The sequence below is a fragment of the Anas platyrhynchos genome, chromosome 1 (assembly GCF_047663525.1).
Source record: "Anas platyrhynchos isolate ZD024472 breed Pekin duck chromosome 1, IASCAAS_PekinDuck_T2T, whole genome shotgun sequence".
Taxonomy (NCBI): Eukaryota; Metazoa; Chordata; class Aves; order Anseriformes; family Anatidae; genus Anas; species Anas platyrhynchos.
In genome coordinates, this window is record NC_092587.1 from 140,477,877 (window position 1) to 140,491,524 (window position 13,648).

The 13,648-nt window shown below is 44.8% G+C and overlaps 1 long non-coding RNA gene across 1 annotated transcript; it reads right to left on the reverse strand.

Moving 5' to 3' along the window:
* Positions 1-2,553: 2,553 nt before the first annotated feature.
* LOC140000656 (uncharacterized) lies at positions 2,554-7,356 on the reverse strand. Its single transcript, XR_011805755.1, has 2 exons — positions 4,722-7,356; positions 2,554-4,303 (listed from the first exon to the last, which is right to left on the reverse strand). It is a non-coding gene; the product is annotated as an uncharacterized lncRNA (long non-coding RNA).
* Positions 7,357-13,648: the final 6,292 nt, after the last annotated feature.

Below are 13,648 nucleotides of genomic sequence, written 5' to 3' on the forward strand. Positions count from 1 at the left end.
CCCTAGGAAACCAAGGCTACAAGTCTGAATAACAAGAAGCACAATGATACAGGCAATTGTGGTGAAGTGTGGAAAGATCTCGCCTGTTGGCCATGGCTAGCTACCCACCAAGGGATATCAGGAGGACATCAGGGTTTCTCTGAGCTGTGGGGAGAAATAAGATAGTAGCCAAAGCTGTGTTTGGGGCTGACATCACCCAGATGTGCTCTGGAGAGGAAAGCTGAGAGCAGCCCTGAGGGACAGCATCCTCCTGCCCAAGCACAGAAGGGACTAGGACCTGAAAGAAATGGCCACGAGGAGACAACGGTCATCAAACTTCCAGAGATGATGTTATAATAGCAAAACACATCATAGAGGGGACAAAAAGAGATTAGAAGGGACCTAGGGAGAGGAAAGTAAAAGTTGGTGGCTTTACATAGCACACTGACCATGCTCGGAGGTGAAGGGCAAGGAGGCAGGAAAGGCAGTGAGTGCCCTACACAGAGGGGCTGGTCAGTCTGTTGTGTGGTGTGTGCAAGAAATGATGTTTTCCACATAGGCTGGTGAGAAGCTGAAGGAAAGAATAAGGAGAAGGATAAGAGAAGGCAGGAGATGAGAGGCTGCAGTTGCTGGGGAAAGAGAGGCTGAAGATGTCAAGCAATTATAAGCTCCCATGGCAGGAGCACCACAGAGGCCGAACCACAACAGAGTCCTTCAAAAAGGGTTGGGAGGTCTTCCTGAATGTCTTTTTGCTTCAAAGAAATTAGCAAGATTCTGAGCAGAGAGGATTGTGAGTAAAAAATACTGAGTTCAGCTTCAAGACCAAAAAGAGGGAGGAATGGAAGAGGAGGAGAAAAAGATAAAATGCTTTGTTTTATTTATTTATTTATTTATTTTAAACCTGCCTCCACTGGAATAATGTATTACTTACTTAACAAAATCATGTTAGGGAATTGGCAGGCAAAGATAAGGTTGTGTGTGTGTGTGTAGGTTGGCTCAGATGCACCAAAGATAAATCCCTCATGCTGCTTTACTCAATACCTTCACCCGGAATAATAGGGTGTTATCCAGCCAAGAACTGATCAGGTCTAAGATTGATACAGATTTTAAGGAAGCCAGTAGTAAAACTTCAATCTCTTTAATGAAATAACTGAAAGCAGCTCTGTATATCAGAAGGACTGTGCAAGCAAAACGTAGGTATCAACTCTGTCACGAACAATGGACACTGGCTATTTTGTGAATCGTGCTGTCTGGTAGCTAAAGGAGAACTCTGGAAAGTGAATGCCACTGTAATAATAACACTATCACCCCTGTTAAAGCTAACAACTTGGAAAAAAAGTAAAACAAAGAGGGAAAAGCACTTTCGTGATTAATTTCAATTGCGGTGCATTACCTAGCATACAGCTTTCCCGAACAACAAACCTTCAGAAACTGAAAAAGTACAAAAATAAGGATAGCGAGTTTGGAGCCCTTTTGATTCAAAGTAATTTTTAATGAACGCAGACATGATCAGGGTGAGTAAAAACACGTCAAGGATCTCTCTTCCACTGAGATTTTTAGTACAAGAACTGTTACAACCATTAAGGTTTCCAGTGGAATTTGTTCTTAGCAATGAACGGGTCTAAGCAGAACCAAGTATGGCTTTCAAAGGTGTGGGAAGCTCGTACGTAAAGCTCATTCTTCTACTCACACAACTGGATGAGTAAAAGTCTTGTAGTTTCTCAGTCAGAAGCACGTGGTACTCACTTTTAAGAACCACCAGGCGATGTACTTTAAATAGTTGCCCCTTTAAAATCATAGGAAGGACTACCAACAGCTGACTGCAAAAGCTGACCATGAATTTCTATGTTAGCACAAGAATAAACCCTTCTCCAGCTCCTCCTGTGCACGACCTATAGTCTACCTTGATTCTCCTTGAGCACGTACACACGTCAATTTTCTGCTTTTATGAATTTTGTAATCTGCAGACTTCATGACTCTCTTGTCCCTTCTAGCCGCCTCTGCTCCCCAGACTGTTTGGCTCAGATCCTCTACAAACTTTATTTAGACGGCGTCTTTTAACTTCCTTATTTTTCTAGGTGGGGTAGCAAGCCCAACCCTTCAACAAAGCCAGCAGATTTCAAGTACCAGGGAATCGGTGTCAGCTAGCCAGGTAACGTAACCCAGACAAACATCACCAACGACTTACAGCCACGTTTGTGACTAATTAGTTCCGAGGTGTGCTATAGCCAGCAAAATGGATCATTTCAGCCTGAAATTCAAACTGGGCCCTGAGAAAAAGGCTTGCAGCGTCTGGAAATCTAATCCTCGCATCTCTGTTTTGTGAGGTCAAGGAGAACAAACAACAGTGCCGTTCAGCGTGAGTAAATGCAGGTGATTTCCAGAAAGATACAAGCTGCTGCCAGACAGCTGCAAAATTAAATGTCTTCTCAATAGCATGCAAGTGGTTTAGATTTATGCCACGAGGGAATAAAATCGCTCCTAATGTTTCTCTTGTCCCAGACTCGGCCAACCTGATTTGATTCTTAAAGCAAATTTCTGGAAAGAGGGCTAGAGAAACAGTGTTGCAATTCATTTTTTTTTTCTTTTTGTCTTTTAATTTTCCCCTTTCCATTTCTCTTGAGCCCATGTATCATGGGGCTGACATATGAGGTCAAAGAAGCTGAAAAGCTGACAATGCGTTTGCAGTCCTTGCCAAGAACAGAGCTTTGCTCCGTGGAAGGTTACATGAGCTGTGACGTATGTGAGAAAATTAGGGAAGGCAAAAACCCCACCATTCAGGTCAGTCCCAGTTCTTCCCACCTCTGATGAGCATTATAGTAATGTCCACAATCCTCCAGAAATGATATCACATCTAGTCTCCTGGCTGTAGCAAATTGAAGCATCCCAAGTTTTGACAGACGAAGGCTGAAGAAAGTGTGGACTAGAAATAATAAATACTTAACTGTGATGATAATTGAAGGTAATTAACTGTGAAGGTAATTAAAACTAAGACATTTTACTAAGGGCTGTGATGAATTCTCCATTAATGGACTTCTGTAAATTCAGGTCAGAATCCTTCCTCCTCCTCCTTCCTAAACGTGCACCTTCCTAAACGTGCACCCTCAGTCAACACAGAATCATTTCGGGACTATTAATAATGGCTGTGTGATGCAGAAAGTCAGAGCAGATGGTTACGGAGTCTCTTTATAATCTCTGTACCAGTTCAGGAGACAAATCCCTAGCACAACTTTTTCCTAGCCCCTCTGCACTCGCTCTGGTTGGACACAATCCGTGCCCATGTTTGGGTGAAGTTTCACTTGGGGCTTGTGCAGCGGCATTAATATTGCCCTGTCTTCACCAGAAATCCCTGAATACATGCCGAAATAGCAAACACTAGGCACAGGAGTGGTGACAACACTTGACTCCCTGCCAGAAGATCTGCAAAAAAGCATTCACAGCAGGACAGCTTAAGAGTATTCTGACTTAATTTAGAACTCAAGCATTTTTCTTAATTAACAAAAACGACTCTTTGTTTCCAGGGTCCGATGTTGGACCTCCTCCCAGCCTGTAAAACAAACCGAAAAAAAAAGATCTACCCCATAGGGCCAATGAGCAATAACGGTAGAAGCTAACCACTACACATTTACAAGGATTTTCTCCACGCATGTTTCATTACCTTCACACCTTCTGTGCAAGTATTATTAACAAACAGAGGGGGTTGCTTTCCTACCACACACTGAACGCCCCAGTTGCTACGTGGGTGCCAAGCGAGAATCAATACAAGGCTTAGCAGCCATCATACGCTCGCTGCGTGCTTCTGAAACGCACAGCACACGCACGGTGCAGCTCAGGTACACGAGCAGGACTGTCCACGGGTAACACTCGGCCCGTAGCAGTGGCTCTCCAGGTGAAAAACCTGCCAGTGAGTCAACAGCGTGAGCTGTCAAGCCGGAGGAACTTCCTGACAAGTGAAATTGCTGTTTGCGTTTTGCTCAGCACGTCACGCCCAGTGTATGCCACTTTGAAAACAGCGTGTGAGCAGGAGATCACATTGCCAGGGTAAGGAGGTGCTCATGGAAAAACAAGGTAAGGAGGTCAGGAGAACAGCTAAGCGAGCGTTGTTGCGTTTGTGCCTCAAATAGGGGATCTGAGGTCCAGGGGGGCTGGTGAGAGAGAACATTAATCACCTGGAGAGGAAAGGTTAGCAGCAGACAGGACCACGTAAGTCTCCCTAACACACTTGGAATGGATGAAATTTGGCCAGCATTTCACCTTCTGTGTTGACAATGTCACGGAGCTGTAACAGGCATGTTCCATAGGTTCTTCCTCCTCTGTATAACTCCTGTTTTCGAAAGGAAAAGGAGAGAAAGACAAAGTAAGAAGTAAGAACTGTGCTTCTGCCTCCCCAGGCCATAATCATGAAACATTTAAGGCTGCAAAGGATTTCTGGAGGTCACATACTCCAAACCCTGCTGAACACAGGGGCAGCCTCAAAGTTAGATCAAGAGGCTCAGTCGAGCAGGTTGCTGCATCCAGATAGGTTTTGCATATCCGATAGCCCAGTCCTCAGGCTTTTCAGTGCTGCTCTACCATCCAGGACACCCAATTTAATGCCAGCCACAAAACAGCTGAAGGTGCGCACCGCCTCATCACCTGAAACCAGTGACAAACATATCGACTGACACTGACCCTTGTATTGACCCCGTGTGGCTCTGCGTGTTACGCCGTGCCGCCTGGACGTCCTGCTGTTGATTACTTACCTCTGAGTCTGGCAGTTCAGCTAACTTCCAACCCACCTTCCAGTTCCTTCACCCGGCCCATGTTTCTCAGCTTTCAAGTGAGGATCCTGTGTGAGGTCACGTCAGAAGTCATTTTAGAGACGAGACATATTACGTGCACTGCTATCCCCGTGTCTTCAGAGCCAGTTGTTGCAGCACAGAAGGCAATCAGGCCAACCAGGCATGATTACACATGGTAAATCCGTGCTGACTGATGCTGATTGCCACCTGGCAACTTCATGAGCCTGAAAATGAATGCCTGGGGCACGTGCTGTGCGATCCTCGCTGCCCAAGGGATTGAGGGGAGGCTGGCTGACTGTTGCTCCCTAGATCCTCGGTCATTAGCATTATCCCTCTAGCCACCACGCGGCAGGTCTCCATGATTCTCTGTAGATGATCGGCAGCAGCCTTGCACTCACGTCTCCCTCTGAATTAATCCCATCCAGCCCCAAAGATCTGTGAGAAAAACACCTGCAGTACATTAACACTTCTGCAGTGCACTAATACACATATCATATTGGAACAGAGACAAACTTTTTTTTTTTCCTGAAATTCAGATCATACTGAAGGAATTTGTGTATCGTGGCTTTATTTAGCGCGTGCTTTTCACATATTCACCACTAGAGTGAACCAGTGTGACTGTCCCTCAAGAAACACACCCAGTCTGTCACTGCACACACTTACCCACACCAACACCTTCCTCCCCAAATTCCTTAAATGCTGAGGCTGCAAAGTCAAGGTCAAGAGTTAAGTAATGCTAAAATTAGAGCGGTCTAAACAGGTATGAGCTTACAAAGAGGTATGAGCTTACAAAGAGATACTAGGGCTTTATCCTCACTGGCAAGGACAGAGTCTGACTGGACTGGATGTGCAGAGGAAGCTGCATCCACACTCAAGGCATTTCCCTTCAGACTAGCTCTAGCTTGGCATCAAGGGGTTGTTCAAAGTAGGACACCTCAGGTGATCTTGGATTCAGTTCAGGAGCCCACCTCTGGTGCCCCAGGACCAAAGCACACGAACCAGAGAATCAAAGCAGGGTCAATCCTGAGCTTCATTTCAAAGGCGCGCTCCCGACCTGAACTAAAATATTAAATAGACACTCTCTAGAGGGTCAGTGATTTTATACCCTCATAGCCATCATTAATGCAGCAGCACTGGCCTCTAGGGAAATGTGCATGCTGTCACACGATGTGATAATGGTGACTACAAGGTGCCCCACGTAACCCCTGGGCTGCCAGCAAGTTTTCCTGCCAGCAATTATGTTCCTAAAATGCCAATGAGGTGAAGAAACACATATTAACCCAGCTTTATAGGTGAAAATCTGACATCAGAAAGCCTAAGGAAATAATGGCCACCCATTTTGGAGTTTCATCTGAGTTACCTGAAACCTGGTTTAATTTTGTATTCAGTCTATAGCCTTGACTGACTTCAGCTGCAGCTGCGGACAGACAGCGCTTGTGCAAGTCACATCCCAAGGTCAGCAAATGAGGAACCTGTCAGTGACCATTTCTGAGAAGTCAGGGTTAGATCACTTACTTAGCATCACACAAAACTTTTGTGACAACTGCTGACAAGATTGTAAGATTATCTTTGTCCTCTCCCCTCTCTCAGTACCCATCTTCTAGCTGCTGGAACAGATCAAGCAGAACTACAGGATCTTACTCTTCTTCACGACAGGAGCACCAATCTCTCCGGTGCAATGAATGAGACGTGGATTCTGTGAAAACAATAGCACGTGACAATGCAACAACAACTGTGCTAAGGACAGGGAGGGCAGGGGAAAGCCACCACTTGGGTCTGGCACCGGGGACTGCTGCTGGCTCCTGCAGTGAGGAGCAGTGACTGATGGAAGAGCTTTCTTCACCATTTGCAGGCCGAGACAGGTCATACTCGCTAGGAAGAGTTTAGACACTAGGGCTTTTCGCAGTTTGTGTGGCCTGAATTCTTCAGACTTGCAACTTCTCCAGTGGCTTTAGCACACAAGCAACAAAAGCACGTTTCAAGCAGTGACCTCACCTTCTCACTGAATGGTAAGTCTGTTATCCCTTGCAAATAAACAAATAATAATAATAATAAAGGATAGCACAGTGAAGTTCATTTTTTTTTGTTGTTGTTGTTGTTGTTGTTTTTTGTTTTTCTTCCCCTCCATCAAGGGCACAGCACAACCTAAGTAGTTGTCACAAATGGTATTCCCAGAAATGGCACAACCACTTCAGCCTCTAACAAGCTAGCTTAAGGTAGGCACCTGCTACAGGAGATGCCAGCCTGATTACATGCAAGACTACCTAAATTATAGGCAATCAGAGCCAGAGATTTAAAAAGAAAGTATTTAGAAAGCCTAATTACAGCTGGCACTCTCAGCAATACATCCCATATAGGAAACTGCCTCAGCCAAATGCCTAAAGACCGTCCTAACTTCCTCAGAGTTGCAGACGAGGTGCTCTAGGATCCAGTCCCACTTGCAGAAGTCACCACAAATAACACATGCATTGAACAAAGCAAAACCCAAGTAACCCCACAGAGCCCAAGGTTCCTGACTCTCACCAATTCCTGCACTCTCCTGTGTATTTAAATCATATGATATTCATGGAGACCACGGGCTAGAAACCGAGAGGGCACAAGAACGGGCAGCAGAAGAAGGATTACTCAGCGCTTTAAATCTTTCTCTGCCAAGTAAAGTGCAAAGCAGACTTAATACGTTTCAGAATAAAATATTGCGAAGAAAGCCCTCAACTACATGTTAAAGTTTCCGGTGGCTAATGAAAGTATCACTCATCGTCTGGAGCACTAGGTTGCGGCACTGATTGCAAACACATGCACCTCTGATCGTTTGTGTGCCAGGGCAAAATTAAAATAATGCATCAAATTAAGCCCCTGACAGTATTCAGTGCAACCCGCATTAGCGGTAAGCGCTGGCAGCCTACATGCTAAAAATTCACCCTGCGTGATTGAACCCAGAGGTTACAATCATCTTTTAAAAGTATCTGCTGATAATGGAGCCATTAATATTTTATTCCTGCTCCATCTCCTATAGGAGCTTTTCACCTTCTCTAAACACATTACAAATATCTTTAATACTCATGGCCTTATAGAGAAAATATTGTTTGCAAGGTGCAGTCACCAATAAATCTGATTTGATGCATTGTCCCTCCAGCAACCGCTCCTTCATTTCTGACGACAGCAGCACCCGTCCACAGCAAGTGCTCATCATTCCCCCTGTAAGGGACGGGGAAGAAGAGCAGGACTGAAGCTTCGTGATTCATTTTGAGGAGGCTGTACCTGTCTGAGCAGCATCGGCAGAGCCTGCAGCAGCAGTGCCTCACTGAGGTTCTTCCTACCACAAGGATGTCTGCATGCCTGGACCACGATGAGGGTTGGAGTCAGCCTGGTCAGCCAGGGATGGGATCTGGATTTGGAGCAGAAACCCAGTTTTGGTGTGCTGCCCTACCTCGCCCTTGGATTAGGGAGGGAGGACAGGGGCTCCCAGAAACTTAAAGGAGGCACAGTAGTCGCAAAGGGTGCCACTACATCGCTGATCAAATGAAGCAGTCACTCCATGATGCTCTTCCTTCTCTCTTTTCCTACCAAATCACACTTGTTTGTGTCAGACATCCAACTCAGACATGGACAGGGTGTAGCACCGTAAGACTTACACCACAGAAATAAAGTCAGGCAATTAACTTCATACCACTGTCTCCTTACAAAGCTTCACGTTTCTTCCAACATCTCCAGCTACAATTAGCTTGGGCTAAAGAAGTAAAGAGGCCGGGATGACAACAGCTATATCCTGGCATATGAGAGTGGGATGAGCGTACTCAGCCGTGTGAGATCAGCCCCATCTGCCTCTGCTCACCCTCCTCCTCCTGGTCAGGTCTCCCACCCCTCGCACCCCAACACCGCTCTGCTGTGCTCACAGCCACGGTTCACTGGCTGGAGAGAAGAGATGGGACTTGAAGGATCAGAAGGGATGTGAAATCTGCTGCTTCAACGGGCAGTAGCATAGCACCCCCATGTTAACTTGCTTCCTTCGTATACGCCAAAATGGCATCATGGAGCCTCAAGGTGGGAAATGTCCTTCTGGTTTCTGGCCAGCTCAGACTGGGTTCTCTTCATGACTGAGTAGTCTTTTGGCCCTCATCCTTGTCTAGATATGAGCTTCTCCCATCACTCCTTCATCTTCCCCGGTACAGTTTTAGAGAGCAATAAATCCCCCTCTCCTTCCTTAGGCTCAGCAGGCCAGCAGCCCTGCTCTCCATGCAGCAGGTAGGCCCTTCGGCCCACCTGAAGGCTAGTGGCCCCTTTCCACATCTCTGCTGGATCCCCCGATCACCACTGAGGAGAACTGGAAGCAGGGGGCAAGATGAGGTCTCTCCATGGCCTTATTCACCACATTCACATTCGTGGGATGCTACTGGCAATATTTTGCTGGATGCATGCAGTCAGGTGGCAGCTTTCTCAAAGCCCTGTTACACCACGGGCATACAGCTCTGCATCGAAGTCCACCGTGGCTTCACATTGTCCTTCTGGCCTACCGATGGACCAGCTTACACACTTTCCTTAAATTTCAATGTAAAGTGTTCAAGTCCAAAGCAGTTCTATCAGAAACTGCAGAAAAGAGGCCCCAAAACAACAGAAATATAAGAACTCTGCAAATAGTACTCTTGTACAGGAGATGACAGCACAAAGTAAATCTGCTATGCTGTATTTTAAGCCCAAAATCCATCAGTAAGAGGATTACAATAAAAAAAAGGTATCACTACCTAAGGAAGTGATTTTTCTCTATCAGGCAAGCAAATATACGATAGACCCTTCCTTACCTGGTGACAGCAGTAACACACTGAAGTTGTTTTCCATCAGAATGGTATTTCAAAGAGCTTGTTAAATCAATTGTAAACCCACAAAAAAAAAAAAAAAAAAAAAAGCAACTTACTGAAATGACTTACACAGAGATGTATTCGAACAGCGTGCTGAGATTAAAACCTGCCTGAAGTTCTGTTGTTTTCACTGGTCAGCTTCCAGAAAAATGAAATTAACGCCGTCTGCTACTCAAGAGGAGCAAAGCAATGCACTGCCACTGCTTTCATTTTCATGAAAAAGGTGGAAAGCCCCTGCCCCAAGCTTCCCCCTCTCCTGTTTCTTACTTCTAGATGCAATTCTAACACTTCCAAATCAAGAAAATGACACTGAGACACCAATGGGTCCCAAAAGTATCCAAGCAAGAGCATAAAAAACAGAGCAAATGGGGTGGAACGGTGAAACAGATGTGGAAGACATCTCCTGCTTTTTCCTTTTTTCTTGCTGCAACTCTTTCCCTAACCCCTTTACTCCCACATTTCTCAATGTGTAATTTTAATCACAAATACATACCTTGACAGGCTTTCTGGCAAAGAGCTAGACTGAAAAGACAATGAAAGGAGGAGAGATGCTGGCAGATGAAAGCAGCTTGTGAGGCAGACAGAAGCATACACGTACAGACGCACTTTGGAGTCCTGTTTTCTTCAGAATGTTTGCTGCATCTTCTTGCTCGCTGCCTTTTGAAAGGAACAAAAGGTAGGCAATTTCAAAGAAAGATGGAAAGAGGGGAAAGAGAGTAAGTGCAAACAGTCTACTCTTACTCGAGTCAACACTTAAAGCAGAATGAGAGTAGAACAAGCAGATCCAAGAAGAAGCTGCTGTATGGCACATTTCAGATTTACTTGTAAAACCTTACTGGAACTCATTCAAAACATAAGAACAAAGCTTCCAAATACAGAACAGAACAGCAATAATTTTTCCTTAACTCAATTCCTGACTAACACATGAAAGACCTAATTAGTAGCTCATGCAATCTGGATGTTTCACCACCAGCACCACAAGCGATTGATAACAATTCTCTGCTCTGAATTTCCTCTTTGTCCACCCCAAAAAATTACAGAGAACATTTTGTATTTCCTACAGCTTCTCCCACCCAGCTGACAGGAGAAGAACGACGTGTCATGCTATTGCGTATCACCCAAAGACCTCCTAGGGCAAGGGAGAGAAAACTGAATAAAAAAGAAAGGCTACAGAAAGGAGGAAGAAAAAAGAAAGATCAATAAGACAAAATGTTCTCACTTCTTAAATCCCAGTAGGTGTCTAAATTGTAGTTGTTGAAAGAGCTAGTTATTCCACAAAGGCTTTTTCTTCTTCTTGTAAGCTTCCAGCATAGCCATACACTATTCCTAGATGAGATCCATTTGTTTCGGCATGGCTGGGAGCCTTGGCTGGGTTCTCAGTATTAAATAGCTTTCCAGAGGGTATGCAGGTGCTGCATGGTCCATGTACACCCTGTGTGAAAACTTACTTTCATCCCACGAGCTGCTGAGAAATGATTTACACAATCCCAAAGCAGTGTATATGGCAGCTAGGTGGGTACTGCATTTCCAAGTGTGTGACCTTCAGGATTATTTTTTAATTACTTCTTTTCCAGTGTTTTTCCCCCCTTTTTTTGATTTCACGCAGACATTTACAGCGCATACTTCACGTTTTAGGTCTGCCACGTGCATTTTGTCAGCAGCAGCTTCTCGGGTGTGCAGATACACAAGGCACGGGAGCACATTGCTTTTCTAACACTTTCTGTAAAGCTTCAGCAAGTTTCACTCAGCGTGGAGCCCAGCACCTCCGGGGGCTTTGAAGCGAGTTTCGCTGCTTTTTTCAGCATTGCTCATCCAGATGTTGTTTGGGTTTAATAATCAGGAATCTCTACCAGCAGGGTTTCTTTTTATTACACGCAGCTTTTTTCCTTTTCACTCCTTCCTGGATTGAAAGGGAAAATAATGACTTTACAGTAGCTAGCCCTGAGAAGCACCATCTCTGATCTTACACTGGCCTGCTGCCACCAGCAGCATGACTAAAGCTGCTCCCTTCATAGAGGAAACTTCTGCTGCTGCCCAGCAAAACAGGCTGCAGACCTTTCAAAGGCGCTCTGGTGGCGATGAGACAAGGCACCCCAGGCTAGAGCCACACACAGGAAAACCAACCAACAGCTCAGTTGCACGCAATTGCATTAAAAGCCCAGAAATAGAGATTTATACGAGGCTGCACCGAAGTCAGCAGAACACATCGGCGTGAGGGAGGGAGGGAGTGTTCTACCCTCACCAGCCTGGGCATGGCAGGCTTTGCTGCTAAGAGGATAATTTAATTCCAAAACCTTCCCCACAGCAGCGGCCCAGGAATGCATGCAGCTAACTTAGGCAGAAAGGGAATTTTCCACCACCCACACGCCTCTCTTTACCTTGCAGAGACTTTCTCAAGTGCAAGCCATGAAGGAACCACAGCAGCCTCTGCAGATGATACGTACCAAGCAATTAGCCAAGACAAATCTTCAGGACCCAATTCCTACATCGAGTTTCCTTTACACCCTCACATTTAAAACAAGCACAGGTAGAATTTATACCTCCTTTTGGGCCCCTTTGCATTGCCATAATAGGATGGGGCTTCAGTGTAAATCGCTGTAAGACCACGAAGTAGAAAGATCATTTACCCCACTGTTAATTAAGGGGTATCAGATACAGACTCACTGACAAGACATCCTTTTTCATCTAAGAAGTAAGCTTAAGCAATCCCTATATAATCACTCTTTTCTTCACAAACTCTCTGGAGCGCAGATAAGATCAAAGGTGGCTTTCCCAGCCAACAAACATATTAACACCTGAAGGAAGAAGCGATGTTACAATAAAGCCAGAGCTGTCTGATGGCTTCCTTTATCTGACTACAGAGCAAGTGCGAGCAGCAGGGAACTGTTACCCTCAGCACAAACAGGGCGACATCTGAGGAAATACTGAAGTAATGAATAGAAAAACAACAAGGTTACCTGTGAAAAATATGTATTTTCAGGACACTTTTGAACTGCTCCTTCTTTCAAGGAACAGTTCCCCAAAATAAAAATTTGCATGTGTATGCTAACTACAGAAAAACATCTTCATGGCACATGATTTACAAAGCACACTTCTGATAATCCGTAGCGTGAAGTTAAAAGAAAAGAGGACAGCATCACCCTTTAAGCTGGTTCACAGGGAAGTAAATTCTGGATCCACTTTTACTGCAAAAAAGAGGAATACACACATTAAAAAAAAAACACCTTATGTCAAGAAGTATTCTTAATTTCATATGGCACATGAAGATAATGGAGCCACAGAAAACATTTTAATCCACTATTTTGGTCTTTGCTAGCTCAGACCAGAGGGCAGACTCAGAGCATGAGGGAAGGAAAACTGAGAAACAAGTTCAGTGATGAGCAGAAGCAGCGAAGCTCAGTTTCCTGCTTGTACTTTTCCTAAAACTAATATACAGCATGGACTCTGATGTGCAGAGAACACTTCTCTCCTCTCCTGTTTTTGGGAAGATGGCTGCAATTTGTTCTCTCTAAAAACTCAATCTTCCTCCGCAAAGCATGTTTCCAATTTGCTAAAGGATAGAAAAGCTGCTGAGAGACAACAAAAAGAAACAGGCAGATATTCACAAGGTAAGGATGCAAGTTTGTTTTCTGAAGCTGTAACATTAAAAAAAAAAGAGAGAAGCAACAATCCAGGCCACCAGTTCCAAAAATATGACATAAATACCACCTGCAACTTGAAAGCAGTATGCAAATGATGTCCCAACAGCATTCATACATGCCACTGGGACTAAATTTGTAAGTCTTGAAGAAAGTCCAATTAGGTTGAAACAAACTGCAAGCATTTAATTCATCATAACTAGCAGGGCAAGCACTTCCACCCTGACCTGCACCAAAGCTGACTAATTACTTCAGCCACATGAGAAAAAAAACAAACCCACAACTGCTTCTAGAAATAAAATATAGCTTGGGAGGGTACCACCGAAAGGAGAAAGTTCATGTCTGAATTGAAGAAAAGGTGAGGAGCATGCCAGGGCCAGCCTGAAAAGCAAAGGAG